The sequence below is a fragment of the Pseudopodoces humilis genome, chromosome 11 (assembly GCF_049639895.1).
Source record: "Pseudopodoces humilis isolate 2021_Gansu_Grassland_sample_001 chromosome 11, ASM4963989v1, whole genome shotgun sequence".
Classification (NCBI taxonomy): domain Eukaryota; kingdom Metazoa; phylum Chordata; class Aves; order Passeriformes; family Paridae; genus Pseudopodoces; species Pseudopodoces humilis.
In genome coordinates, this window is record NC_142210.1 from 15,134,399 (window position 1) to 15,161,897 (window position 27,499).

Below are 27,499 nucleotides of genomic sequence, written 5' to 3' on the forward strand. Positions count from 1 at the left end.
AGGAATACAGAGGTGCTAGTGGGAAAAGAATTTGCAAGCTCCGAACTAGCAATACTTCCCTATGGAGCACCTGTAATCACTTCCCAGGAACTCTGCTGGCACCCTAGTTACTGCAGGGGAAAGGAAAAATAAAAATGTTTTTTTAAAGTGGCTTCAGGTGCTACAATACATTCTCTCACAAGTATGAAATGTGTATCAGCATTTCACAAAGAGTACCGCAGTTGTCAGACCCAGGGTGATGTTTAAGCTCTTGATACACTTATCTGCCTAATAATAACCCCAAAGAGCACTCCTTACCTGGCTGCCTGCCAGACCGCATGCAGCCTCTCTGCCCTTTCTGCCTTTTTTTTTTTTTTAGTTTTTTAACTTTGTCAGACATGGAAACGTTGACTCTAAGAAATTCAGCCTCTTCTGTGAAACATTGGCTGAGACTTCTTCATTGTTGTGGAAACCATGACTTGGGTGCCGGGGAGGGGAGACAAAGGGGAAAACTCGTGTATTTTGCCTTCACGTGTGCTTTATTTTCTCCTCTGGCAGGAAACAGTGAGAAAGACTCTGACCCAGCTGCCGTCAGCTGCGATGGAACCGAGTGTATCAGCTCCACCTGCTTAATGTGGGTATTATTCAAGACTGCAAGGACAATGATTTGAGGCAAATCAGCAGTGACTGGTGTGTTCTCAAGAGACAAATATTACACTGGTGCATGACACAAGTGATCCACAATGGTGGGACAACAGTGCCAAGGTTGGGATGAAGGAAGGTGGGAGAGAGGGATAAACATCTCCACCTGTTTTTCTAGGGAAAAAGAGATATTACAAGGGGAGCATGGCTTATTCAAACATTTCAGAGTTTGCACTACATTATTTCCAGCACTCAGAAGCAACGAACGAACTGCACCAAGAGATCCAGCAGCTACAGCTCTGAGAGGAACATCATGTCCATGTCAAGCTTTCAAAGCCACATAAACTGTAAGGAGTTCAACACGGTTTCTTTATACTCAGAGAATAACAGCCTTGACAAAACAGGCTGCAAGGTGCCACACTCTGCCATTCACACCTGCTATGGATCTGGCCCTGTGCATCTCTGAGCTTAGCTGTGCTGTAGCCCCACTGCAGCAGGTCCTGCAGACCACTCCTCACAGCTAGCTGTGTGTCAAAGTAACAAAGGAGCCTCCAATGAGCACATGGACAGCAGCACAGGCTGAAGCAACTGCTGCTGAAGCATGAGAGAGGCACTTCAATGGTGTTTTTAAAAGGAAAAGATAAAAAGAAAAAAGGAAAAAGCATACCTTTGCAAGTTCCAGCACAAGAAGAAAGCCCCAGGTCACTGCTGTAGCTAATGAGAAGGGCGACAGTGGTGCTCAGCAAGACTGTTCAAAACATCCTCATGACTTTTTTTTTTGAATCAAGTGAAATACACACAAACAGCATCATGTCCACAGCAGGCTGCTGCTTTGACATCCATACAGCCAGTAAGACCCTGTGAAGTTTTAATAGGCAGGTCAAACCTACAAAGACTTGGCTACCACCCTCTCCTGCCTCCACAACGTACCCCGTTCCCCAGTGGTTTTACTCTGAGAACTTCACAAGCTTTCACCAGCATTGCTGCTCAGAGAGCAGCCTGCTCACAGACAAAGCACACACGGCTCCAGCAGGAGAGAAGCCCTTTAGCTCATTCTGCATTGTATTCCTCCAGGATCCGAGTAAATAACAACATCTCACAAAAACAAATTACATCAGGCATGGGACCCTCGTGACCCAAATGGGTGGGTTTTCATAAGAATTGACCACTTTTGCCTCCACACAGTCAGAGAAGTGGAAGCAAGCCAGGAAAGAAGGGCGGCATCGCCCTTTGCAAACACCTAAGGAGCCCAACTGAAAACATGAAGCCCAGCACCTTTGGAGACATCCCCTGCACACCTTGGCAGGGCAGGCGGCTGGAGATGAAAAAGACCCACCAGGAAAGCTCTTCCGTAGGAGCTAATATTTCAGCCATTAAAGAAGTTTCTGTTTAAACAGACATTAATTGCATATGCTCAGGAATTTCTCAGCTTTACCACTTAAAAAACACCCAAAGCCACTTTGAGACTCTTTCCTTTTTTCTCTCCCACCTTTATTTGCTCTGTAAACACATTTGTGTGCGCCCTGGATCCTGTAACATTCTGCTGCAGTGACAGCAGCTCCAAAACAGAGCAGCAGCAGCAACCTACACATCTCACCAGGGACTGCTGAATGTCCTGGGTCCTGCCCCTGCCATCACAGTACAGCACAATGCAGAACCCCACACAGCCCAGCTCCTGGCAGGACCTTCTCCCAGCACGGGATGAAGCAGAAGATGCTGTTGGTGCCATTTGTACTAACAAATAACACTATCAGAAGCACATGCTCACTAACTCAGCCTGCTCCCTCACAGGCTGAAACTCCCCCAACAAAACCCTACCTGTTAGCAGTGAGGTTTGTTTCTTAAAGCGCTGTTCCAAGTTTAGCAGCAGATCAAGGCCCTGACTGTGGTGGGTGGAAGATGTAAAATAACTGCAAATACTTTGTAGCCTTTTGAAGGGGCTGCTGAGGTCAGCCCAGCGATACTTCCCATCCCATGCCAGGCAAGGGTGATCCTCCTGTGCACAAATAGGATCACAGCCAACTGCTCCAGTAGGGCTGCCCATAAAGCTGCTCATGAAGATGAGATTTCATCTCATGAAGATGAACAGGACAAATGGAATCATGAAACGGATCAATTCTTTGCCTTACTATATACGTACCTGCACATAAATGTTTATATACACCTGGCAACATCTGTGCAGCTTTGGGTGAGCTTTGACCCTTCCTGGTCAGTAAACAGACCATAAAATCACTGCCCTAAACACACCTGGAGGCAAGAGAACACCCAGCAGCTCCATCTCCACGCCATCACTGCACAGAGCAGAAGGAAACTTTAACAAGGGCACCCCAGTGAAACGCCTCTCGAGCCCAAGGGAGCGATCTGTGGCATCGGCCCAGAGGGGCTGCTGGCAGATAGCCCACGATACTTTCTATTATGTCCCTTAATATCGCCTTGCATCTCACACATCTGTTGGCCTCCGTCCCCAAGGGGAAGGCTGGGAGTGATTCCTCTTGTCAAACAGGTCTGCTCCATGCCTCCAGCAACACAAATCTCCTGAGAGCAGACAGGAATCTCTTTTCCCTCTGAAATCAGGTCACCTCCACCACACTCAACCTCAGCCCACCCAGAAAGTAAAGTCTGAACCAAAACTCAGACCCTTTGGCTGAGCTAGCCATGCCACCACCACTAAGCCCAGCAAGGCAGCCTCTGCAGCACCTCACAGAAGGGGGGGGAAGGAGAAGGGAGTCATTTTTGGCAATGAAAATGTAATGGAACATTTTGTATCGATCCATTGTGGGATGAGTCATGTTTAGAGCGACTCGCCTCCTCTTCCCCTCACTTCTCCACCCCCAAATTACGGACTGCAAGAAATGAGCAGAGATAATGGGCAATTTCAGATGTTCTGAACTCAGGTTTGTTTCTCTCCTGCTGGAACAGACAGTAGATGGACTGAGCTCCAGCAATGTCCTACATGTTCCCACACCTTACACTGGCTACAAAAGAGTCGTGTCTACCTAATGGGCAGTTAGGTAAGAACTAGAAGGATGGTGGACTACTTTGTGGAGGAAATGAGGAGTTGGAAGGAAGATCTCAACAGCATCAGTAAAAGGAGACACAAAAAAAATAGAAGGGGATCAGACACAAGCCCCAGAAAAAGATAAGCAAGCTGGAGGTACATTTCTACACACGCACACACACCAATCTCTGATTTGCTGTCTGAGTCTCTAGGGGACTAACTAGCTTTGAGCTTATAAAGTAGAAGATGACAAGCTGCTTATGCACTTGCCTATTAATGATTGGCAGTGGGACATAGACAGGATGGGACCGCCCAGCACCCACACGGGACATTCAAGCCTGGCCAAGAGATCTTCCAGCACTGAACTCCAGCCAGGACCAGTACACTCCATTCAGTGAAGAAACTGGTACTTCATACCCTGGGAGATGACTAATTGCAGTAGCTGAGTTATGGCATAGCTTTTAACACACAACGAGACATTAAGGTCATCTTGACTCTCATGTACACCATCCTCTCCCACAACAGACTTGCTGCTCTTTTTTTCCTCCTACTCCTTTTCTCACATTCTACTCCCCCCTTCAACATTCTTTCCTTTCAGGTCTTCTCACTTCCCTTCATACCCATTTACCTTCCTCTCTCTATCCACTCCTCCAGCACTTGAAAAATCCTTCTCATCACCCACAACTCCCACAGCAAAAGCCCTTCTCTTCCAGGAATTTGCTTTATCTGGAGTTTGATCTCCAGCAATTACTTGTGCTAACCCTTCCACAGACCTCAAGTGCACATTTGTCTGCCTTGCTTTGCAGAATCTTTAGGACAAGGATTGTCATCTTCCCCACATTTAATGGGTGAGTAAGTGATAAATAAGCCACCTCAGCATTTCATGGTATCTCATCCCTTGGTCTTTGCCTTCCCTCCACTGCAAACTAATCTACCTATAAGACTTTGTCTTCCTTATCTCCATTACAAGGTTATCACTTGAATTTATCTGTATTTTTCAAAAAAGGTTGAGACAGGGAGGTGGGGAAACAAAGGGCCTTTACTGGCCCAGTTCAATCTCAGCTCAAATCCTGAGATACAGAGGAGCTTGTGGGAGCACCATGGGGAGAGACCACAGCCAGAAGTAACTCACTGGGATTATTTCTATTCAGTACAATACAACGTTTTTGGACAAGCAGACACACAGGGCTGTTTGGTCAGGGAGCAATTATCAAATCTACATCCAATTCCACCAGCTGAGTGTGTCTCTGCCTTTGGAAAGAAGCTGGAAAAGAGGTGAGTAGACTGTTGAGATGGAAAACCAGGGTAAGAAAATAGAAATTACAAAGAAAAGATTACCCACAACACACAAGGCATCCAGGGGTGACTAAGAGGCAGTCTGGGCTTCAATGAATTTAAACATCAAAACAAGTAAAACAGAACCCTCCACCGATGTCAGAGCCCATGCATGGAGCTGGGTTGGTTGGTTGGCAACCACAGCCACGTGGAATGGGGGATTTGCATAACATGTGGAGCACTTCTCAGGAATCAAGGTTATAAAATGCTCATTCAATTAAAATAAGAGGGCAAAGTACTTGCTAGACAGTTCACCGAGTTGAGATATAGAACCAGGTTTGGCATTAGGAGAACCTAACAGGGATTCTGCTCTCTGGCTCCCTGCACTCCTCCACCACATGGATTTCATCCTCACATACACCAGCTCCTCACCTACACAAGGACATTGCTCCAGTCACTTCAACACACCCATCCCCAGTGCCCTCCCAGAAATACTTCACTGGGAACATGCTCAAGAGCCCTATCCTTCCCCATCCCTGCAACCCTAACAGCCTCTACAAGAGTATCTAATGCAGCTTTCTGACACTCACACATCTCGTGGAGAACCAGCAGATAACTAACAAAGCACTGCAGGAAGCACACGTGTCAGGCAGCCTAGCGATAACACCAGTGTGCCACGAGAAATCTCATCCAGATCCGTGGGGAAAATTACCATTTTTGTTACCGGTTTCACCTGAACTCACCAGCTACCCTCAAGACTACACAGCAAACAGGAATGCCTCCTAGGAAATAACAGTGGGGGCATTCAAATCCCTCTGTGATTAGACACGGACACCAAATCAGAAACAAGAAAGACACAATGAAAATTAGGAACAAAAGTCAAACAATCACCTAGAAAATAACAGAAGACCATGTGAGAACACTAAGCCAGTAAGCACCCCTTCCTTCACATGGAATGCACCTTCCTGCACAACAGCATTTCACCCAAAAGAGATTAAAGAGCTGGTGCTTAATGCTGACCCTGGAAACTTGCCCAGAAGTTTTTACATCGCTCAGCACCCTGTGCATAAAAGGGCAGCAATGGTGACACTCCTGGTGAACTCCTGCTGGCCAAGCTGTCTGGCAGGTATAGCTAAAAAACCCGGGTTTGGAAAATATTGCCTTTTTATAGCTTATCTCAGTGCAGACAGCTGCCTCACACCTCTAGAAATAGCAGGATTTAACAGCCATGTTTGCAGGGACAGATTTTAAAGGTTCCATCTTCTAAGAAACAACCTACACATTCAGAAACAGGAGGCCAGATTTGTTTTGATACTGGAACCCCCTTCCATATGCTAAGCATACCCACGGATTTGCAAAAACCCTGCTCTGAAAACGGGATGTTCATTCAGCAACAGGCGACAAGTAACTTGCATTTGCCTTCCCATAGAGTCTGTTCCCAGCTAAATCAGCAGCAAAGTAGTAACATGATTAGGCTGATATTGCCTTTAGCTGAAAATAGCTGGCATTTTAGAAGTAAAATAGTGGTGGAGGAGAGCATTAAACACTGGAAAAACAAGACTAATCACTTAAATACAAATACCCCACAGGCACAGCTAATCAGCACCTCTCTGTTGTTCTTCTCAAGGTGAAGCAAGTCAGGATCAGATCCCAAAGCACTGTTTTGATTTGAGATAAGGACTGAGCCATGAGATTCACTCCTGGGTCACTCTCACAGCTGCAAACCCCAGCCCTAGGAGTCTGGAGGAGCTTCTTCAGCCTTCTCCACTTTATCATGCTGTTGAATGCGACTGTGATGTTATTTTCCTACCTTTTTACAAGAACAAGCTTTTTTAGGTAAAAAGCATCAAATTCCCATGTATTTAATACTGGAAGTACTGATGCTAATGATGTAAATGGTTCTGAAACTAACGGGGCCTTGCAAAATTTCCACAGTACCACCTTTTACTAGCAATAGTTGGACCAGTTGACTACAGCATCTTCCTCATCAAGAAATTTTTAAACTTTGGGTTTTTTAATTGAATGAAGGGGTACTAAAGACAACAACCTGCTATGAAATGACCCAAATTCCTATGCAAACAAGTCATTAGCAGTGTTCAAATGCAATTTAAATTACTAGTTGTTAAAGTGCTCCTCAATTTCATGGTAAGTTTCCAAGCAAAATTACACGCTATGTACTATTTAATTGATTGTTTTCTACTTCTTAACATCCATTTATTCCCTCCTCCTGTCCTTTTCTTAATTTCAAGGGATGATAATGACTTTTCAGGGAAGAAAGGGGAACAGCAAATGGAGTTGAAGAGGGATTTACCTGAAGAACAAGGATGTAGGAGGGAAGTGGCTGCCAAAAACAAGCAGCTTCACCAGAACTTGTCCCTCTGATATTTCTGCAGTAGGGGTGTGAGACAGCACAGTACAAGAAGTCTTTTCCTCTCCACCATAGGCAGACAGCCTTCTGAAATCTGGTATTTCTTTAAAACATTGTCCTCCCCCATCAGGACAAGCAGCAAGCACAGTTAACTATTCGAGGGCATCAGTAAAGCAACAAGAGCAACCCATTTCCTCCTGGGCACTTTAGCCCTTGAGCCAACACACTCACCGGAGGCAAACAAGTTGTTCTCACTTGGAGATCTCATCCCAAATGCAAATACCTAACTTACAAGGTCCCCCCCAAAGCTGACTGAAGAATTAGGCTGTGAGTGAGACCTCCTGCTGTGTGACCAGCTGGAACAGGAGAACACGTATGAAAAACAGCTAATAACAACAGGCATTTGTTAGAAGCCTGCACTCAACTCAAATGCCAGGAAAGAGCAGCCGTACAATTAGGTGAGGTGCCATCTGGAAATTTCTAATGTAACCATACGTGTTGAGATCATGTCACACACTAGCAACACAGATCAACTTTATTCAATACTCAATTCCTCTTGGTTTACCTTTAAGCAACTGATGCAGAAATATTTCGTGCTCAGACAAGTATGACTTTATTAGAGTAAGAGAGATGGGTTTAACAGCATCACTCTGCCCAGGGCCATAAAGCACCCACCTGTCTGCAGGAGCTGAGCATGAACCATCACACAAAATACAGAGATTTGCACTTTTCCTGAATCTGCCACACAGTGCCCTAATTTCTATGCCTGCACACCACAATAACACCAGCCTTTCCTCAGCCTTCAGGCACAATTTAGTACTTACGGGATCCGAAACCTTTGCCTAAAGAAATGCAAAGTATAAGATGTGCAGAGGTTTGTAACCTTCACCCCTCCATGCCCACATGTGCTTTCTGGGGCAGCTTCTCTTACCTGCCATGGGGCACATCCACCCAGCCCTTAGTGCACACTGAGCTCCCTCAGAGCACTCAAATCACAGTGCTGGTGCAACCCCTTTGCCAACTATGCAGTGCCAACCCTGGATTGATCAGGGCAACAGCCAGGATGAAGGATGGGCTGTGAACCAAACCTCCCTACATGGGAGCTAAAGCAAGTCCTTTGCGTTTAACAATCATTAAAAGAGATTGAGAGAAGCTTAAGAAAAGCAGGCATGGAGCTCTCTGAACACTCTTGAGGGCCAGTGCCATGGAAGGCTTCTCAGGCAGTGTTTACTAGGTGCCAGGCTAGAAGAGGAAAAAAAAAAATCTTTAGACAGCTGTATTAATTTACAGGTCAGCCTTTAATGGCTCTGTTCCTGGAGCACAAGAAAATCCTTTGTGGATCCTGGAAAGCGTCAGTGGTCACTGAATCTGCTCAGGTCCTGGAGAAACACCAGATGGAGAGCCCTGGCAGCCTGCAGTCCCAGCCATGGGCATCGGCTCATCCTCCAGAGCTCCCCCAGCTCTGCCCAGCACCCACCAGGAAAGGGGACACAGGCAGCACATGGGGAGCTCATCCTCCACAGTCTGTCCAGCTCTCAATCACGTCCTCGCAGGGGTGAGATGTTGCACAGAGAAGGATCAGCACGTGAACAGAGTCACAAAGCACTTTCCCAGATGTGCCAGACCAGCCCTGCCCAGAGCACTGCGTTACGGCACCCGGGCACTGCTCATCCTTGTCTTCCAACAAACAGCACATCCTGGTGAGCAGGAAAGGGAGGAATAGAACATTATCATTTCCAGTCCCACCGTGCTGTTCCCAAAACACCAAGCTCAGCCACGGGCAGCTGGTGAAGCTTGGATGTGCCACATCCACGGGCCAGCAGAAGCATGGCCACGCATGGGGCCACGTGTGCACACGCAGAGGCAAAGCACAGCACACAAGGAGCAACACAGACCGTGGTCCCACTGCCAGAGCTCCACAGCTTGGCACCACCATGCACGGTAGAGGATGAGTGTCTGCTGGGGGAGTGGTTGGGCTGAGGCTTCAGGTGCTGTGACAGCTCCACACATGTCCCCAGGGCCCCGTTTCCTAACCCATCACCTCCCCTGCTCGTTCAGGCTGGGAACTCTTTAGGACAGCAGTTCTTTCCTTTGCACCAAGCTCAGCCCAGCCAGGCCCTGACCCCAAAAGCTGAAGTAATCCAATCAGCCTTTTGAAACAACAAAGATTAAAATGCAGCTGATCTCTACAAACCCCCAGCATGTCCCAGCTGCAAAAAAGGGCTCCAGCAGTCCTTCATCACTTTTTGTGGCCGAGTGCTTTTTATCACATATCCATCCTTATACAAACTATCCTTCCCTGTTCAGGACAATCCAGACAGTTTTGTACCTCAAGGACATGCTGCAAATCCACATCTCTGGAAAAACCAATGAATATTAAGCCCTATTTAAAAGGGCAAATGAAAATCAACAAAGAGGTTTAACTTTCTAACAAAGGTCTTCAATTTAAGATAGAGAGTATGAAGCAACAGGTCTGAAGAAGCCTAAAAATACCAGTTAGCTGAGAAAATACAAGGATTACTAACCAGCATTGGGAACTATAAAAGGGTTTTCACCAATGTCCCTTCCAAAGTAAAAGGATGAAGCGCAGTGCTTTCCATTTGAGGCGCAGGACTGGCTGCTTCATGACCCCCAGTGCAGTGTTAAAAGCACTCTGTACATGTTACATGCTCCAAATGACAAGAGGAATGCAGGATGGTGGATCTCTGCTCCAGATTCCCCAGCCTGGTTTTAACTGCCATGAATAAAACAGGAAGTGGAGCATCTTCCAGGTTCCCCCCACACCCCAGACTGGATGAACTGCAGCTTCCTTTCAGGAAATAGAAAGGAAAGAGCAGGAGGGGGCGGGGGGGAGGAAAGAAAAAAAAAGATTAAAAAAAAAAAAGAAAAAGAAGCATCCAGCTACAGTACCAGACAGATTAAAAACTTAACACTAAGGAAAAAACAGAGCAGCAGGGAAAAAACAGACACTTAAACTTTATCCAGTTACACTAGCTAAACTTCAACTAAGAGAACAGAGTTAAATATTAGCATTTGAGAGAAATATATCCATGTGTTATGCAGCCTTTTAACACACATTCTTGCTCAAGAGACAGAAATCATACATAAGCTATGTTTTCCTTGCTGACCACATGAATATATCTTCCTTTAACTCCACAGTGCTCTGCTGCCTTGCTGCACTAACTAGTGAAACTAAAAGGAAAAGCGTGACTGAAGGGGAGCTGGCTTAAATTATCTTTATAACTACTCCTGAAGAAACATTTTGCCTTTGAGACCAATCCACTAAGCCAACTTTCCCTGCTACAGAAGGTTTCATTGGGTCCCTTGCTGTTGATCCACATGCCTGCCTCCACCAGCAATGCACACGCTTTGATGCAATCCATCTGACTAAACAAAACAACAAAAAAAATCCCAAGTTGCTTGCTATAACAGCAATGATGCACTTACCAGCATTCAGGCAAGCTCCTTTGCTAACATGCTTCCCTCTCGAGCACATCAAATTTGGAACAAGGTCCAGGAGCAAGAGAGAACTGAAAACTGACCACAACAAGCTTCCAAAACAAGAAAGGGGGGGTAAAAAAAAAAACCTTACTACAGGAATTCAAATCCTGCTTCCACCAGACCCTGAGTCACCTCCCCTCCCTTGCAATAGATCAGAGCAAAGGGTAAACATTTCCAAATATGGAGATCAAAACTCCAAAGGATGTCAAAAAAAAAAAAAAATCACCCTCTCTCCCTGGCTTTGGCACAGGGATGACTTGCCCCTCTGAAGCATGAGCTGGGCACATTGCCTTTGCTGACCTACACACAGCCTGGACATGGGGCCACACAATCACCTTCAACTGTGCTTTGGACGCTCCTGGCATGATGGGTGACACTGCATCTCTGTCCCCTACTAGGGATGCACAGGAAGATTCAATGGGAGCACCTCCAAGAGTCGCTGCTGCTCAACCCCTGCAACAAACCTCTCTCTCATCCCCTCAACTCACCTGTAAAAATCTCCTAGAACTACTTTATGGCTTCTCTAAAGGCAAATAGACAGATTCAGGCTGTGGTTAGAGCAACAACAGCTTAGCCCAGAAAAGGCAGGCTCAACCAGTAGTCACAGCACATCCCACACTGGCTGCTCACCTGGCACAGGGAAATCTCCTAGTGCTTTATAAAGAGCATGTATTTGAACTTGAGTTATGGGAAAAAAAAAAAAAAAACAACACAAAAACAAAAGACAGCTCTGCACAAAGGCACAAACTGAAGGACAAGACAAGAGATCCCTGCAGGTACAAGGAGCCCCAGGATGGCAGCATCCACCAATCCCTGCTTGGACACACAGCACTGTATCCCATGTCAGGTGGGAACCGGGGAGCACCCAGCCTCCCCACCCCTGTGGGGACTCAAGGGACTTGAGTGTCAATGCTCAAACCCACAAACCAGGTTTAAGAGGCAGTTTTCTTAGAGGGCATAACTATCCCTGCAGAGCCTGCATGCACACCAGAGCAACATCCCCATGCCAGCACTGCCACAAGCATCAGTCCTCAGCAGCAAAGGCTGACCTGCAGGCAGCAGGGGCTGACTCTGCCTGCCAGCATGGGACACCAGCCTCCTGGTAGCTGCAGCCATCGCTCCAGGGGCAGGCAGCCTCTCAGGAATGTGCACAGCAGGACATTTTTAAGGCAAACAGGCTGCCGAGGCAAGGCGATCCAACCAGACCAGAGTGATTCCCCAGCACCACCCACAAGATGCTATTGAATTTATAGGGAAGGAATTCCAGAGCTGACTCTGCCCATGTATGGCCAAAACAAACTGTAAAAAAGCAACATTACAGCACATCTGGCTTTCACTGGTACTGAAGCACAGGCTTCGGGAGAAGCCAAAATCCTGCAGTGACAGAGGCTCTGCAATGACCTCCAGGAACTGAACAGTGATCAGGGCCCATGGCAGCAAGTTTAGCACCCACAGGTGACAGAAAACATTTAAACCATTGCTTTAAAAGGTAACAAAGCTCTCTGCCTTTTATAATACACCCACATTTAGCTCAGTGATCCATTACTACCACTGCAAAAAAATCAAGCTTGCCAGGCAGCACCAGCGTACATTCATTACACTGGTGGTCATAAAGGCAGCTTTAAAGAGCCAACAGGCCAAGTGGCACTAAGTGGCACACCAGGCCAACCTCAGTGCATTACAGGCTGGGACTAGATCTCCATGGGTAGCTGATTAATTATCTTTCCAAAAGCCCACTAAAACCTCCCACAGGAGCTGTGTGCCCCAGCCAGCAGCAGGGTCATCCAGAGAATTCTACATGGTCAGAAACAGGAGATGTAAAACCAGTGTAAAAAGTGTCAGCTTGGTGCAGGTTCTACCAACTCTGACTCTAGTTTTCCAGCCCTTTGCAGAAAACAATTCCCAAGGTATTTCTTTTCACAAAAAAAAAATAGTGGAATGAAGCAGAGAATTGTCTAAGTCAAGGATAGGAACAAAAGCACAGAAGGGGAACACCTGGAAGAGCAAAAAACCCCATCACAGGCACACACCAGCCCTTCCAGCTCTAGTGCCCCACCAGAGATGAATAGATCAGAGTTCTCCATAAGACTTAAATGCCACCACCTTGCCTGCCCTGCCAGCAGGGAAATATTAGCTGTACCAGCACGAGAGGCAGAGGGCTTACAGAATGGGAGAGGAATGCAGGCTGCAGTGGCACACATGGTGGGGACAGGGACACGAAACCAGGGGAGCGAGGGTTGCTCACACTGCCTTTGCCTTTGAACAGGGATCAGCCAGGGTATGTTTTATGGCTCTTGGGGTTGAAACCTGAGACTAACGCTGCTTTTGTGACCTTACAGGGACTCCCATTTCAGCAGCAAAGAGAGCTGTTAAGAAGGGGTGGGAGTGCAGGGGCCTGAGCAGATGAGGACAAGCCATTTCCCAGCTCCTGGCAGGCAGCCCAGGGCTGCTTTTCAGTGTGTGCAAGTTGTGCCCATTGAATCATGAACGAGCACATGTCTCTTCCAGGCTGCACTTGCTGATGGGAGACCCACAAAATGGCTATTCCTCCAGCTTGGCTTTCCCCAGGACAGCACTAGGATCTTCCCTCCTCTTCCCAACTGAAATGGCTTTATACCCTCTCCCTTGCAATTGTGCTCACTTTGAACAGAGGCACCTCAGCACCTGTGTTCAGCACCTGTGCTTCAGAACACCTTCCACCCCAAACAACACAGAGGAGAGAAACCAGAGGGATGGACATGTCCACATCCAACTACAGCCTAAACAAGAGCTCCCTGCTACATGGCAACACAAATCCTCCTCCTCGCCACAGTACTAAGGTTGGGAAGTGAAACCTTGGGAGTCGGGGAATAAAATCCAACTCAAGCCTCCTGCACAGCAGTACAAATTGCTATAAAGCAGTCACTGGGTCAGGGGTGGCTAATTTAAATGAAAAATTACTTAAGCAGGATGACTGAGTATATTTGACTCATAGAAACATCTTGAAGGGGCAGAGAACAGAGGGACTGCTACAGAATCACAGGGACATAGGCCACATAATGCAGACAGAAGCACCAGGGATACTCAGACATACACATGCACAACCACGCACACAAACGCCTGCTCCTCCACCATGCACAAAGGCAGATTTAGGACTTGCAAGCTGAAGTCCTGTGCAGTCAAAAGTCAGCACAAACGTTTGTGACAGTTCCACAGGCAAAGGCAAAAAAACGGGTGCAGAGGAATAAATATAGAAAGAAGTCAGGCAGGCAAAGCAGGTGCTGGCTTGTAAAACCTTGGCCAGAAAGGCTCCCCAGGAGGTTGAATCTGGTAGTTTTGCAACAGCTCCACAAAAAGACAGAAGAGACAGGAAGAAAAAAAAAAGAGAACATGAATGCATATGCATTCTTTAATCGCCTTATATAGTATATACAGACATTTGGTATATACACCCCCAAGCTCTCATATGCCACTGTATAGTATATACTATATATGCATTGCCATCTTTGTTTCCATGTGCCTACACTTGCACAGCCTGTGTCTGTGTGTGTGTGTATGCATTTTACCCCCACGTTGCCTCTCCGTGCGTGCTGTGACACCACACATCACTCCACAGAGCGTGTCTAAAGCCTCAGCACCATAGCCTGGGATGACTCCTGGACACTCACAGCTCTCACTGCTGTACCCTTCCCCACCAAAGCCTCTGGCTGTAAGCACCACCAGGGAACCATCAGCTTGTCTTGTATCTTCCAGTGATCCCACTCTCCCTCCAAACTTTGAGAGCCATGAACAAGGTGCCACTGTCAGAAAAGCCTGACATCCTTCTTGTCCCTTGTGCCTGTGGATTGTGTTTACATACCAGTTCTCACGCTGCACAGACTGACTGGTGGGATGAACTCAGAGCAGGGCGTTTGGAAACGCTCAGGGCTCCACCAGACTCACGACTTCGGGTTTCTTTCCCAGACCTGAAAAGAGAGAGACTTGAGTGATGCACACTGGATGGGCTTCCCAACAGCTTGTCTCCAAAGCCAGCAGTTTAACCCACACAATTTCTGGGAAATGTAGCATTTTCCTCCACAGCTCTCTTAAGCAGAAGTATCCACACTCCTGGACTTGTTTCAGCACCTCCAAAAGCAAGACCCACCACCCTGAACTGGGCCAGTGACCAGCAATGACCAGAAGTATCAGCTGCCAGAATCTGGACAACAACTCACCTCCTTGAGTCACCACTCCTTTACTGCTCTTAATGCCATTCAGAAGGGAGAGAGATAAGGACATGCCACATGAGGCATAAAATAAGAGAACAGGGTGAACCATCACTCATCTCTGGCCTTGGGCACAGTGAGGGAGCTAGAAGGCAGCATTTAAAGCATTTTAAAGCTCATGGGGTTACGATTACTGTAAGCAGAGCTACACCACCAGCCCTCCCCCTGAGCACAGCCTTTTCTCTCTGGAGCTCTTTACAATTCCCAGTGGGGACTATCTCACCCTTTCCTGAAGCTGAGAAGCAGACATCACCTTTTCTTGATGAGACTTGCTCAGTGTTGTGTTTTCCCCTTCTGCAGATGATGAAGTTAGAGCAGTGTGGCCACCAGGCCACATGGCCACCATTTTGTACGTGCCATGGGACACATCAGCACACGTCCAGGTGCATCCTATGGAGACCAGCAGCATCTGAAGCACACACTCCTTCCTGTCCCCATCAGCCCCTGGCCAGCATCCTGTTCTAGCCACATCCTGGTCACTCTAAAGCCCTATCTCTGCCCATGACAAGCACTGGCTTCTCATCACAGCTCAGCAGAAAAAGCTTCTGCTATTTGCTGCTGTCACTGTGGAAAAGCTCAGTTCAGACTTGTTTGTTGTACCTGTGCTGTTCATGATGGTGCATGTGAGCCCACAAAAATACCACAAACAAATAGTAAAATGTGTTGGTGGCTCATGGTCCAAGTCCACTCTTCCCATCCCCAAGATGCCTTCCTGCTCCTTGTCCCCCATGCAATGTCTGAGGATACAACAGCCAGGAGAGCGACGGAGATCTTTCCTCTCCCAAGCAGTGGCACATATCCATTGTGCCAACACAACCAGAGCACACTGAGCTTCATTCTGACCCAGCTCAGTCCCATGGTCCCTGTGCTGGTACCCAGCCCTGATCCCCCACAAGGAAGTGGTCCTCAAAGTCCCCAGGACCCCCAGAGCTCCCCTCAGCTGTTATGAGGGCAAAACCAACTGGAAATTGCAATGGCCTCTCCCACTCACTGCAGGGATGAAGATGCGTAACTGCAGAGGTTTATTGCTGATGAACTCAGCCAAAGAGCAATTTCTCTCCATCCATCAACGAGGAGACAAGTACAAGCAAATATTATGGTTGTGCATGTTTACTTTTCATTTTAAAATAATGTAGAGTTACATACAATTTAGGTCCTTCCCACAGACTCCTGGCAAAATGCCCTTCAGTCTTATCTGCAAAGGCAGAAGACAACAACACTCCCCTCTAATTCCAACACTATTTCAGTTCAACTCAAAACAGCACCTCCAGGAGCTCCAGGTAAGACAATACTTCTTGGGACCCAACCTGTGTTTAAAAGAATCTTGCCTCAGGATTGTCCCTCACCAGGTTTAACTCACAAAATGTTTACAAGATCAGTGATAGGATTTGGCCAGTTGAACTGCATCTTCCTTGCTTTGCTTCCCACTGCTGTCCCTGTCAGCTGTGACTGGGGCTCCTGCAGCAAGGTGAGCAGGACATCACATTCCCTCCTTGAGGCATCCAGCTGAAAACTTGCTGTGAAACCACCCTGTCAGCAACAAGGGGGGCCCAGCACCCCACCAATGCCCAGGCAGGCACTCCTGACACTACACCCACAGGTGAACACACAGGGACAGCCTGACTGTCACAGCAATATCCACTGCACCCACTCTATCAAAATACTCCATTAAAGACAAAATTATCAGAAGCAGTTCGTTCACTCACTGGCTGACAATATTGATGCTGTATTCCTGACAGTAAGAATTGATGTTTCTCAAGAAAAAAATAAACATGAATTTAACACACAAGTACAGAAAGCAACTTCTTCTGTTTGCAGATATAAATCTAAAACCAGTAGTTTACAAAGCCTGAATTTAAGCATCAGGCCTGTGTTATTGCTTGAGTTTTCTTAGATTGTTCAGATTTTTCAGGAACAGACAGTGGAAAAACCTCTGCAAGAATTCCAAGTTTCAAAGAGCAGCAGTCAACACTTTCAGACAAACAGGCATCCCTAATGTAACTCCACAGTGACCACATAGAAATGGAAGTAACCAGAAACCACAGTCCCTTTAAATGCAAAAGTCTTACCTGTGAAAATGACTTCAGCTAATGACACTTCTCTCAGAACTGGTTCGAATGGCATCTGTTTTTCTAACTATTCAAAAGCTGCATTCACTTTTAATCTCCTTTACACTTGAAAGTGTTACCAATATTTAGAGTCTATTTATTACTAGTATTACTTTTTTAAATCAGCATAGCTGTACTTGCTGAAGCCCAAGTGCAAGCACCAGTTGAAGTGGGATAAAGCGACCTCATGCTGGGATCCTTTGTTCCATTCCTTCATGAAGCAGATGGCTCAACCTGACAGCCACAAGGAAAATTGTCATTTTAACTGTTCCAGTCACCAATTTTTAAACACAGACAATCTCTCAGCCAGTCACCCATCAGCACAAACTGACATGGGTCCCCCCCCCTTTGATTGGCAGGTGCACGAACAGTTCCCCAGATGCCAACCTCATTCAATCTGACCTTTTCATTTTAAATGAAAACCACTTAAAAGCCTGCCCTGTTCTGACATATGTCTTTTTATGTCTTTCCCACTCTGTGCCAATATATGTGTTATTTGCTGGCCAAAGTTCCCAAACTCAGAAATCTCACGTTATCTCCTCCACTGCCAGGGCCCTGACCCTCAGGCACTCTGGCCACTGCCAGCACTGTGGGAGCTGTCTGAGGTCTCCACATTCTCACACATTGGAAAAATCAGACCCTTTTCACACAAACCTCAATCTGGAGTCCACCTCTGACTTAAAATTCAGCTTATATGCATTGGTAGCTTTACACCTGAGCACAGCCATACACAGACAGGTACTCATCTTTCTATGCTGGGACACATGCAGGATCTGGCCCTAACAGTTTTCTGTGTTTCCATCTGTGCTTCTCAGGTTTCATGGATTAAAATTAAACTGCTCAATTCAACAGTACACTGCTGAAGTTATCTAATAAAAGGATCACGAAACAACAAAAGCTGGGGACGTGTTTCCCCTGCTCAGCTGCCAGCACGGCACCTGCTCAGGGAGTCCCCAACACAAACAGCCTGGCTGCTGCCTTTTGGGGTGTCAGATCCTGTGCTGGTGAAAAGCAGTGTTTCTGTGAATGGTTTCAGTCTGCAAGGAAGCACACACCCCTCTTAGACAGCACTCAGGACAGAGCTGCTTCCAATCCCACCACAACCCCACGTGTCAAAATATAAAGAATGGGGCTTATCACTTCCGAGCTGCTGGTCCAGCCCTCATCCTGGAGGAAAGCTGATGCTGATCACAGTACAGACCATCAGCTTAGATGGGGAAAATGAGCTCACATAACAGAGCAAAATCCCTGGCAGCCCCTACGTGCTGCAAGGTGCAGAGCCTGGTGCTAAAAGCATTGCCCCACGGGAGCCCCAAGGTCCTCCAGCAGTGCACAGCAGGCTTTGGGACCAGGACATATATTTTTGTCTTTGCTGTCCCACTTGATTTTCAGGTTTGTCCTGGTGTTCATTACACATGACTAAAACAAGAGGGGGAAAATGAGTTAGGAGAACAGAGGGGAAAAGAGAATGCTTCAGCACAGCAGCACAGAAGGGATGGGATCCAACTTCCACGGAAAGGATGGCATCCAGCTCCCCCAGAGATTGCTGTATTATAGGACATTAAAAGATCATTCAGAGCAGAACAGATCTAAACAGGGGCTAAGGAAGCTGTGAGACAGCCCTACCTACGGCATCCCATCAGCCAGGAGCCACGCTGAGCTGGGGCCAGTGGGCCATGATGGTCAGGAACCAACTCAAAAGCAGGACCAGCCACCCCGCACTGCTGTTATTTTAAATGCCCAAGGAAAGCTAGAAAAATAATGGGTGGCTAAGGAACGAGAGGAATCAGCATGTCTGTGCCAGAAAGCCTGCAGGTCCCATGCTGCAGCAACCTTTCAGCAGCTCCTGTCGCTGCCAGCAGCGCTGCCTGTGATTTACATGTCTGTAACTGACACCAGTACTGGATCCTGTATTTTCAAGCACAGACTACTGACCTCACACTGCTCACATTCCCTCAGTTTACTGGAAGCAAAGATTTTCAAAACAGCCTCACCGAGTTTTATTTTCATTTTTTCTTTTTTCCCCACTGTTTGCTGTCTGCATTTCACCAAGCCTGGGCAGAGACACCCTGAGCAAGAGGGGGGCACTTTCATTTTCTCACTCAAATGCACCTCAGCTTCTTGATCAAAGAAGGACAATCGATCATGCAGTATCAGGGAACCACAGATCCTGGGTTTCAAACGATGAATAACATTTTTCAACCCAGAACATAAAAAATGCCATCCCCTCACTCCCCAAGGAGTGGCCATCCTCCCCAGGCAGCACCAGCAGAACAGTGGCTTAATGCAACCTCTTGTGCTGTAAGGTGACCAGCCAAGGAAAGCACACTGACAGCACCCAGGAGCAGAGCAGTGCTGTGCCCCAAGGCAGGAGCCCAGCCCAGGGTCTCCTCCAGCCCACCTTTAAGCTGAAATCTCCTAGGGCAGAGGTGGCACATGTTTGCTGTGCCAAGTTTAAGGGGTTTATTGTAACCTTTTATAATGAAGCACAATGTTCCTTTAACCATTTTGGTTTTAAATGGCCACAAATTGAAGGCAGAGAACACCATCTCCCAGGCTTGCTCAGGTGCCACCACAATGAAACCCTTGGCAGCATGGCAGGCCCTCTTACCATGGTACTCCAAACCATTTGTAAAAGAAACTTTTAAAACTTAAAGCCTACACAACCAGACAGTCTTCCTGTTCAAGGCTTACATTTTCAGCCAGATCATTTGGAAACAGCAACAAATAGCTGGCAGACAACTGGATTCTACACTCTTGTGCCCACATGGTCAGGCTTGGTATTTTTGAAAACATTATTTTTAATTGTTATTATGTTTTCAAAAATACCAAGCCAAAGAAGCGTATTCCTTCAAGAAAAAAAAAAGGAAAAACCTTGGATGGGGCAGAGAGGCCCAGATAAACATGGACATGTGGCAATCACCCAGCAGCATGTGGACCAGCCTCACCACTGACTGCACCTCATAAAAACACTTCTGTTCTTAACAAATGTTTTTACCGTCACAAACAGAATAATAGGAAAAAACCCAAGTTTATTTTTCCTTACAAGAAATGAGTTGCAAGCTGACGTTTCCCTCAGAAAGCTTCATTTTGAGAAAGGACCCACTTATTCCAAATATAGATAAAAATTTCTGGAGCAATTCTGACAAGCCCTAATACCTGCTCCTATTACATCTGAAAAGTACAAGGGCTAGAGACGCCTGTGTATGCATCTGCCTTCTGAACAAGAGAGTACCATTACTCCCATCATAGATGGGGACTGAGACATGCAGAAAATACATTAAAAGGCTGGTTTAATTCCTAAACTACCCTGACTTCAGCTGGAAGCCAGTCTCCTGACTTTATTTGGCCCTTATGCCAAAGGAATTAATAAAAAGAAACAAATAGTAGGGGCAGCACTTGAGGCTGTGCTTTATGCTTTTCCTTCATGTGATGGAGAAAGTGGGCTGTTCCCACAGAGTCCCCACTCCAGGGTAGGGATGGTGAAGGTGCTGCCCTTTACTTTGCTGTGGGTGACAACCTGCTGTCACTATCACACAGAGACCTTCACTTCAGACAAAAGCTGCTGCCCCTCTCCTTCCCCAAAGGACACCTGAACACCAGCACCACCAGCCCTGGGATGTGCAAACCCCAGCCTGACACTAATAATGAGGACAAAGGAGAATGAGAGGGTCTTCTGCATGCACAGCAGCCTGACAATGGGAAGGAAAGGCAATCCCAATGCACCAGCTCAGCAGGACCATGTATATGCTATCCCACAGCCCAGCTGCCAGCACCCATCTATCCAGCACAGCGACCTGCTGACCTGCCTGCAGGATGACACACAGCTCCACACACTTCCCCTGCATGTCAGGGAAGGACGTGCTCTCCCCAAAAAGGTGGGGACAGCACACTGCTGCCTGGCACCCAGCCCTATACATGTCCCCATGCAGCCAGCTGGGACGTGAGCACAAGCAAAGGGAAGGTGGCAGAGCCCAGATATCCCTTCACCACCTTGTGGAAGAGAACCAGCACACAGACTTCCCTGAGAATTCCGTGGAATATTCTCCCACCAAAGGGATTTAATTAATTGTCTGTAAATGGAGACTGATTTATCACACAACTTTTCAGCACAGTAAAGGCAAGTATTGTCATATCTTTATTCACCTTTAAAATAGATGATAAAAAAGATTTAGACCTTCCATGGCACTGTATCTTAACCAGGAGAAGTAAATACACTGGACTTCCACAGGATTTTCTTTATTATTTGCCTAGAGCATCAACAATGACTATAAAATTGCTCTCCTGAACCTCTGATTTGGTTCACTTTGTCTGCATTCCTGTTTCTCAGTGAAAAGAAAGAGGCTTATGCTTTGCAAAGTGGCAAAGTTAGCAATTACACATCTTCCAGCACCTTACTGCATCTCACCAGTGCTCACAGGGAGAGATCACGCTTCTTCCCATGTACCTGATGGTTTCTCACCACAAAGTTTTCTTGGCTACTAATTTTCTGTGTTCTTCCAAGAGTTTGCCACGTGATACCCTCCAACCTGCTACACCTGAGCACTGTATTCTGGAAGAGTACAGATCTACTCATTTCAAACATTCGCTACAGCGTGTGATCGCAACATCACACCAAAGGTACAAACTACTCGAGACCAGGAAAGGTCTCTTCAGCCTTCTTCTGTCTGGCTGTGTGATTCACAGGAGCACTTAACAGCATAACACCACCATCACACCTGTCCTCACCTACTCCTACCTTACCATACCAAGCTTGTCAGCAGGAATTTTGTCGCCAGCATCTGAAGACAGCATTTGTTACCGAGCCAAGTGTTTTTATTTTTTACTTGGTGATGGGGAAAACCAGAAAGGAACTGTGGAAGCTTTTGGAGGCAAAGATCTCTCCAGGACTTGCCAGACGGTATTTTCAAAGATTGAACTGGCACAGCATCAAGGAAGTCAGCATCCAATGTGTAAGCAAGACCAGCTCCATGACAGGCATCAAGGAGCATTAGTGACTGCAGTCAGGAAAACAGAAGGCAGAGGAGACAGAAAGACAGACTAATACTGCTCCTCTCACAAGAGGTACAGACATATGCCTGGTCACCACTCAAGAAGGAAACACAGAATAAAATGAGGGGGGACCTTTGTGAGCAACTGCAACATCTTAGGCACCAGTGGCCAAGCACAAGTCAGCACATGCCAAGACTGACCACAGACCAGTGTGGGAGATACCACACTTGGCCTTCAGCCTAGAAACAGGAGACACACGTGGGAGCAGTGTGGGAAGAGCTGGCAAGTGAAGGCTACGTCCTATCAGGGCTGTGAATCTGCATGTTGCACACAGGGGCTCACAGCAGCCTTGCAAAAGCCATTTGCCCGAAGCCACCATATATATAGTTACAACCCCCAGAAACACAGCTGACCTGATCACCAGGTCTTTATCAGCATTCACAGAGACCACAGAAGGTCAAGAGAGCCATCACCCAGGAACAGAGGACAAGCACAGTGAGCTCAAAGGGAACTTGACAGGCCAAAAATGACTGCAGTCACGGAGGACCAGGGAGAACTCGCTCATGTCACCCTCTTTTTCTGAGGAGCTCAAAGGCAACAAAGCCTCTGACCTTTGATTAAACCACGCTACTCTCACAAGAGGGGGCGGCTTAGGGGCTCAGGAACTCAATAAGAAACTATTTATCTCAAGGTCATGGGTTCATACCCTCTTCAAGTTCTTTTTTCTTAGTCAATTAAAACAGGAGACTTGATCTGCATTAAAAAACCCGTTGCTAAGGGCACAGCCAGATACTGCCTCATCAGACAGGCAGATTAAAAAAATGCAGCCCTTTCGCTGCTCCCTGCACATGCCAGAGCAGAGCACAGCAATTTTGGGAATGCTCCCTGCACGAAGTAAACTGACTTTTGTACCCAGGGTGGGAAAGCAAAAGGGGGCATTGCAGATGAGTGGGCACAGCTGCCACCACCAGCCTCTAGAGCAGGTCAAACACATCCATTTCCAGAGCATTATGAATGGAACTGATCCTGCCCCAACCTCTAAACCTAGTCCTGAAAGATTCCTGCCCATCCCTGTGCCATTCCTTCGAGAGGATGGATGTTAAGCCAGTGACTGCTGTCCAGACAGCCATTCCTCCTACCCCAGCTGGTGCTCACCATAAGGTAATGGTGAAGATAACTAGAAGGCTGGAGAGGTGCTTCTGCTTTTCACACACAGAGCAAACAGCAGATGCAGAGCTCCAGGCCCCACTTCCAGCAAACCCAGCCACTTCAGACTGGAAATCTTTCAGCCCTCAAGCCAGCAGAGCCATCAGTCAACCCTTCCAGCTTGCACTGAAGGATCACAAACACTTGCATGGAGACTCAGAACCAGCCAAAAAGTGAAAAGGCCCTCTGACCTGTTCCTGCTGCAGGTACAGTCCTACCAAGACAAAAACTTGACAGAAGCAGAGACCGGCAAACAGAAAGGAGAGGAGAGCAGGCCCAACTCAACACATGAATTGAAGATAATGTTTACCTGAAACCAATTACTGATAGAAACTAAACTATCTAGGAACTGGGGTTCCTGGTAGTGAGCATGCACACACATTCAAAACCTTTTTCGTCTTCTTGCTGGCTTTTAGCCCATAAAAAGCCAAGATGAAAACACGCTCTAGCGCACAGGGTACACACACTCACTTCTATCGCCTTTCATGGCTTCCCACCAAGAAAACACATCCTCGATCGCAAGCGTAATTATTAGCTTCATAACATTTTTAACAGCCCTGTGCTTCTCCTATATTTATCCTTTGGTCCAACAGCAGACAAAGGATTCAAGCAAGGATTCCCTGTGCATCAGACTGGAGCTGCTGGCCTGGATGGGGCCCTCCCATGTGTCAGAGGCAGTGCAAAGTAACACAGCACAAGCAAGGGGTTTGGAAACAAATAGGAACTCAGCATAGTTTTGTTCACCAAAGATGGTCATTATTTTGGAAAAGACTACGTACCCTTTTGGCTTTTAATTAGCAGCAAACCAAGTCCACTCAGTTCCTGTGAGCGAGAAACTATTAGGGGTTATGGATTCCCAACCAAAGAAAACAAATCTGTACCAGTCCTTCACCCCCAGAATAACTTCTGATTGTCAAGCACAGTTACCAGGGGAACGAATAGCTTCTCCTGCAAGCTCCTCACTCAATTAAACTAATGCAGACAAAAAGGCTGGGCAGCAGCAGCTGGCAGCACAGGCTAGAGTCAGATGCACACACGCGGTGCAGCAAAGTGACTGCAGCACGTTCAGAGCAACGAGGCACAGGACGAGCAGCCCACAGCCCCTGTCATCATGGAAGACACACAAAACTTGTCCTTGAGGTGCTGCATGGCAAAAACTGGTGGGGTTTGTGCCCTGAAGAGACTCCAGGTGGTTTTAACCACACGCAGCTATTCAGAGCCATCATTCACGTTTCCTGGAGACTGATGAAGAACTGAGTGGGGAAACACCTAAGGAAAGTTCTTGATTTACTGGTAATCCAGAACTATACTACTGCTGCTCCAGGCACTTCACTTAGCAGCCTTATAATTACAACCCTGCCTGAAAAATCAGGACAGCCACCCAGCCAGAGCACGAAATACAGGAAGACAATTCCAGAATAAATCACCACTTTCTTGTCCTCAGAGGTGTTAAAGCTTGTAACTAAATGTTGACATTTGGGGAAAGAGAGGGAAGGAAGTAAAGGATACAGGCCAACCAGGAGCATCATGACTTCACGCACGATCCCCACAGAGGTGAGCACATCACCACATGGACAAAGGCAGGCAGCAAACAAAATCCACAGCTCCCTCCTTTGAACAAGACTTTAATAAAGTGGGAGTGTATAAACATACTGCTAAATCCCATTCTCCCTCACAAACTAAAGGAAGTTGTGTCTTTGATGTCAATGGAAGCCCAGCCCTCACACACTGTGGCAGAGCAGCCTGAGGCAATGGCAGCAGGTGCTCTGCTGAGCTGAGCCCACACAGCCACCAATGCACACAGCTCCAATGGGATCTTCTAGCAGGTGTTACTGGAATCCTGGGCATCTCTGTAACAAAGTGCAGTGATATTTAACTTCCTTATGGGCTCTGGAGGCTGCCCAACTTCTGTTTGGATTAGCTGGTTCATGTTTGAGAAGCACACACACATGCTAGCGTGAGGAAGAGGCTGGCCTATTTATGGATGTGAATGCTGGACCAAAACCCAAACCCACACGCTGTATTTGCACATACGGCTCTATCTCCCCTGCCACATTTCACTGTTTTAGGATGGAGACATGAGGTGTCCCCTATGGCTTACAGCCTACTTCTGGTCACTGATGACTTCAGTGAGTGATACTGCTCCCCTCCTCCACTTTACCCCATCCAAATGCACAACTGACTTTTGCTAACAGGCTGGGCCAGCGCAGCTCTACCAGGAGCCCCCAGACAGGGGTTGCCCTTTGCAGGGGAAAACCACCTGCCCCCAAGCTCCATCCCACGCTCTGGAGTGCTGCAGATCACACTCTCAGCCCACAGACCTCCAGCAGGCTCCCAAACACCCTGCTGCAGCTGATCAGCCACCCAAATTCCTCGTGGTAAGGGACTTCACAGGTTTCATGTTTCTCTTGGGTGTCCCTCCCTCACACAGAGGCCTCCTGTGAGTAAGGGCTGAGGAATGAGACAGCACAGCTCAAAAACTGCAGTGACAAACAGCCATGAGGGAGATGAACTCCCCAGGAAGGACAGAAAAGCCCAAGTAGGTTCCAGACTGAACCGTGCACATTTGTTAAAGGCACATAAGTGGCAATAGCTTGCAGTGGCAGAGCCACAGCAGCTGTACATTCCCATGACCCAGAATTGCTTTGCACCAAGTTTCAAGACAGCTTTGCTCTGTCAGAAGCTACTGCTTCCCTTTCTTCCACACATTTCAATACTTATCAGGTCTTTATCTTAGAGACATTCTGCTAACAAACACTTTTTACATCCTTTTGATCTTTGCTCATAATCAGTCGCTATGTTCACAAGTCAATCATTTGGCTCCTCTCTCACCATTCCTCATCTCCCAGGCCAGGACCTCCTCAGACCCAGATGTCACTTCATGGGTGCAGCTTGTGCTCTGTGCTTGGGCTCACAGGAATTTGATGCACTCTGTTTACCAGACTCACAACTCTCCTTCAGGCAGCAAAACAAGTGCCAGGCCAAGACGGTACTGGTCAAATTTAGAGACATGGACAACACAAGAAAATGTTGGCTATGGGATATGGAAGCCAAAACAAAGGACGAAAGGAGCCCAGGAGCATGCCAATACCATACCCAGAATTACTCATGACTTTTATTAGATGGATAGATCTTGTCTTTCTGGAGATCATCTGGAATAACTTTCACTCTATATCAGGTAGGATTTGCACAACTAAAACACACAAAATATATTCCCATTCTAGCAGGTGCCTCTACCGAAGGAGTTGAAACTAAATGAGATGAGCCAGCGACTTTCTGATAACACAGCTACCTTTGCACATCCACCCATGAAAGTGGGGACACCCTTAATCAGGCATGAATCAAATCACCTGAAACACAAGAAATTTATCAAGAGTTATCACAAAAACCCATCATGTTGCTCGTGCCTCACTGCACTTTGAGGGATGGGGAACAGCCAACACAGGCAGACAGCTGCCCTGAAGCCAAAAAAGCTGGAGCAGATCACTTTCACTCAGACTTCTGGCACTTGACAGCATAACCCAAGACCTAGCACACCACCTCAGGTGTGCAAATGAATACAGATTGGATGCATGGGCCACAGCATTCAGGGAAGCAGGGTGATGTGGATATGGGAGCCCAGAGAGTGGCCTGACCCCAGACTGGGTGGGGACAAGCAGCCCAGATGATCCTTGTAACACACTGGAGCAATCCTCTCTATCCTATCTCAGGGCAGATCACAGAAAACCAATACTCAGTGCAAGGGTGAGGTGATACCAAGCCACCTGCCCTGCATCCTCAGAGACATTTGATACCCAGCTGCAAGGAACAGCACCCACAACACACTGCCTGTAGGCTGTGTGTGCAATGAGGGCATGGAGTAACTACCTTCATCCAGCATGACTTACAAATGAACACACCCTGCAGGGATCCTTGTGTGTAGTAAAGCAACGAGCTCTGCTCTTGTAGCTCCTTCTCCCAGGCTACGATGCAGTCCTTAAAAATTTCTCAACTAACTTCCCCAGCCTCCACACACCCCAAGTTCACAGTTCTCCCACGCAACAGAGCAAAACACACCGTGCCAAGCCATGGAAGGAGGCACGAAGGCACTCTGCAAGCTGCCATCCTTTCACCCAGACACTTCGAGGACCTGGGTGGGTGGAGTGCCTTGGAAAGACATGCTCATCTATATTGTTGTAAGTTCACC

At 47.2% G+C, this 27,499-nt stretch overlaps 1 protein-coding gene across 14 annotated transcripts in view; it reads right to left on the reverse strand.

Annotated features, from left to right (window-relative positions):
• Nucleotides 1–27,499, reverse strand: part of LPP (LIM domain containing preferred translocation partner in lipoma) — a 337,428-nt gene that overhangs the window by 295,440 nt on the left and 14,489 nt on the right. For 5 of the 14 annotated variants that reach the window (XM_088061257.1, XM_088061253.1, XM_088061258.1 and 2 more), the window contains exons 2-4: nucleotides 14,602–14,707; nucleotides 14,038–14,087; nucleotides 10,710–10,813 (exon numbers count right to left, since the gene is read on the reverse strand). The gene's annotated coding sequence lies outside the window, so the exon portion shown is untranslated. Of the gene's footprint in view, nucleotides 1–1,288; nucleotides 1,362–10,709; nucleotides 10,814–14,037; nucleotides 14,088–14,601; nucleotides 14,708–15,230; nucleotides 15,398–27,499 lie in introns of those variants that run through there. The other 9 variants (XM_088061262.1, XM_088061260.1, XM_088061252.1 and 6 more) reach the window with 6 other exon arrangements.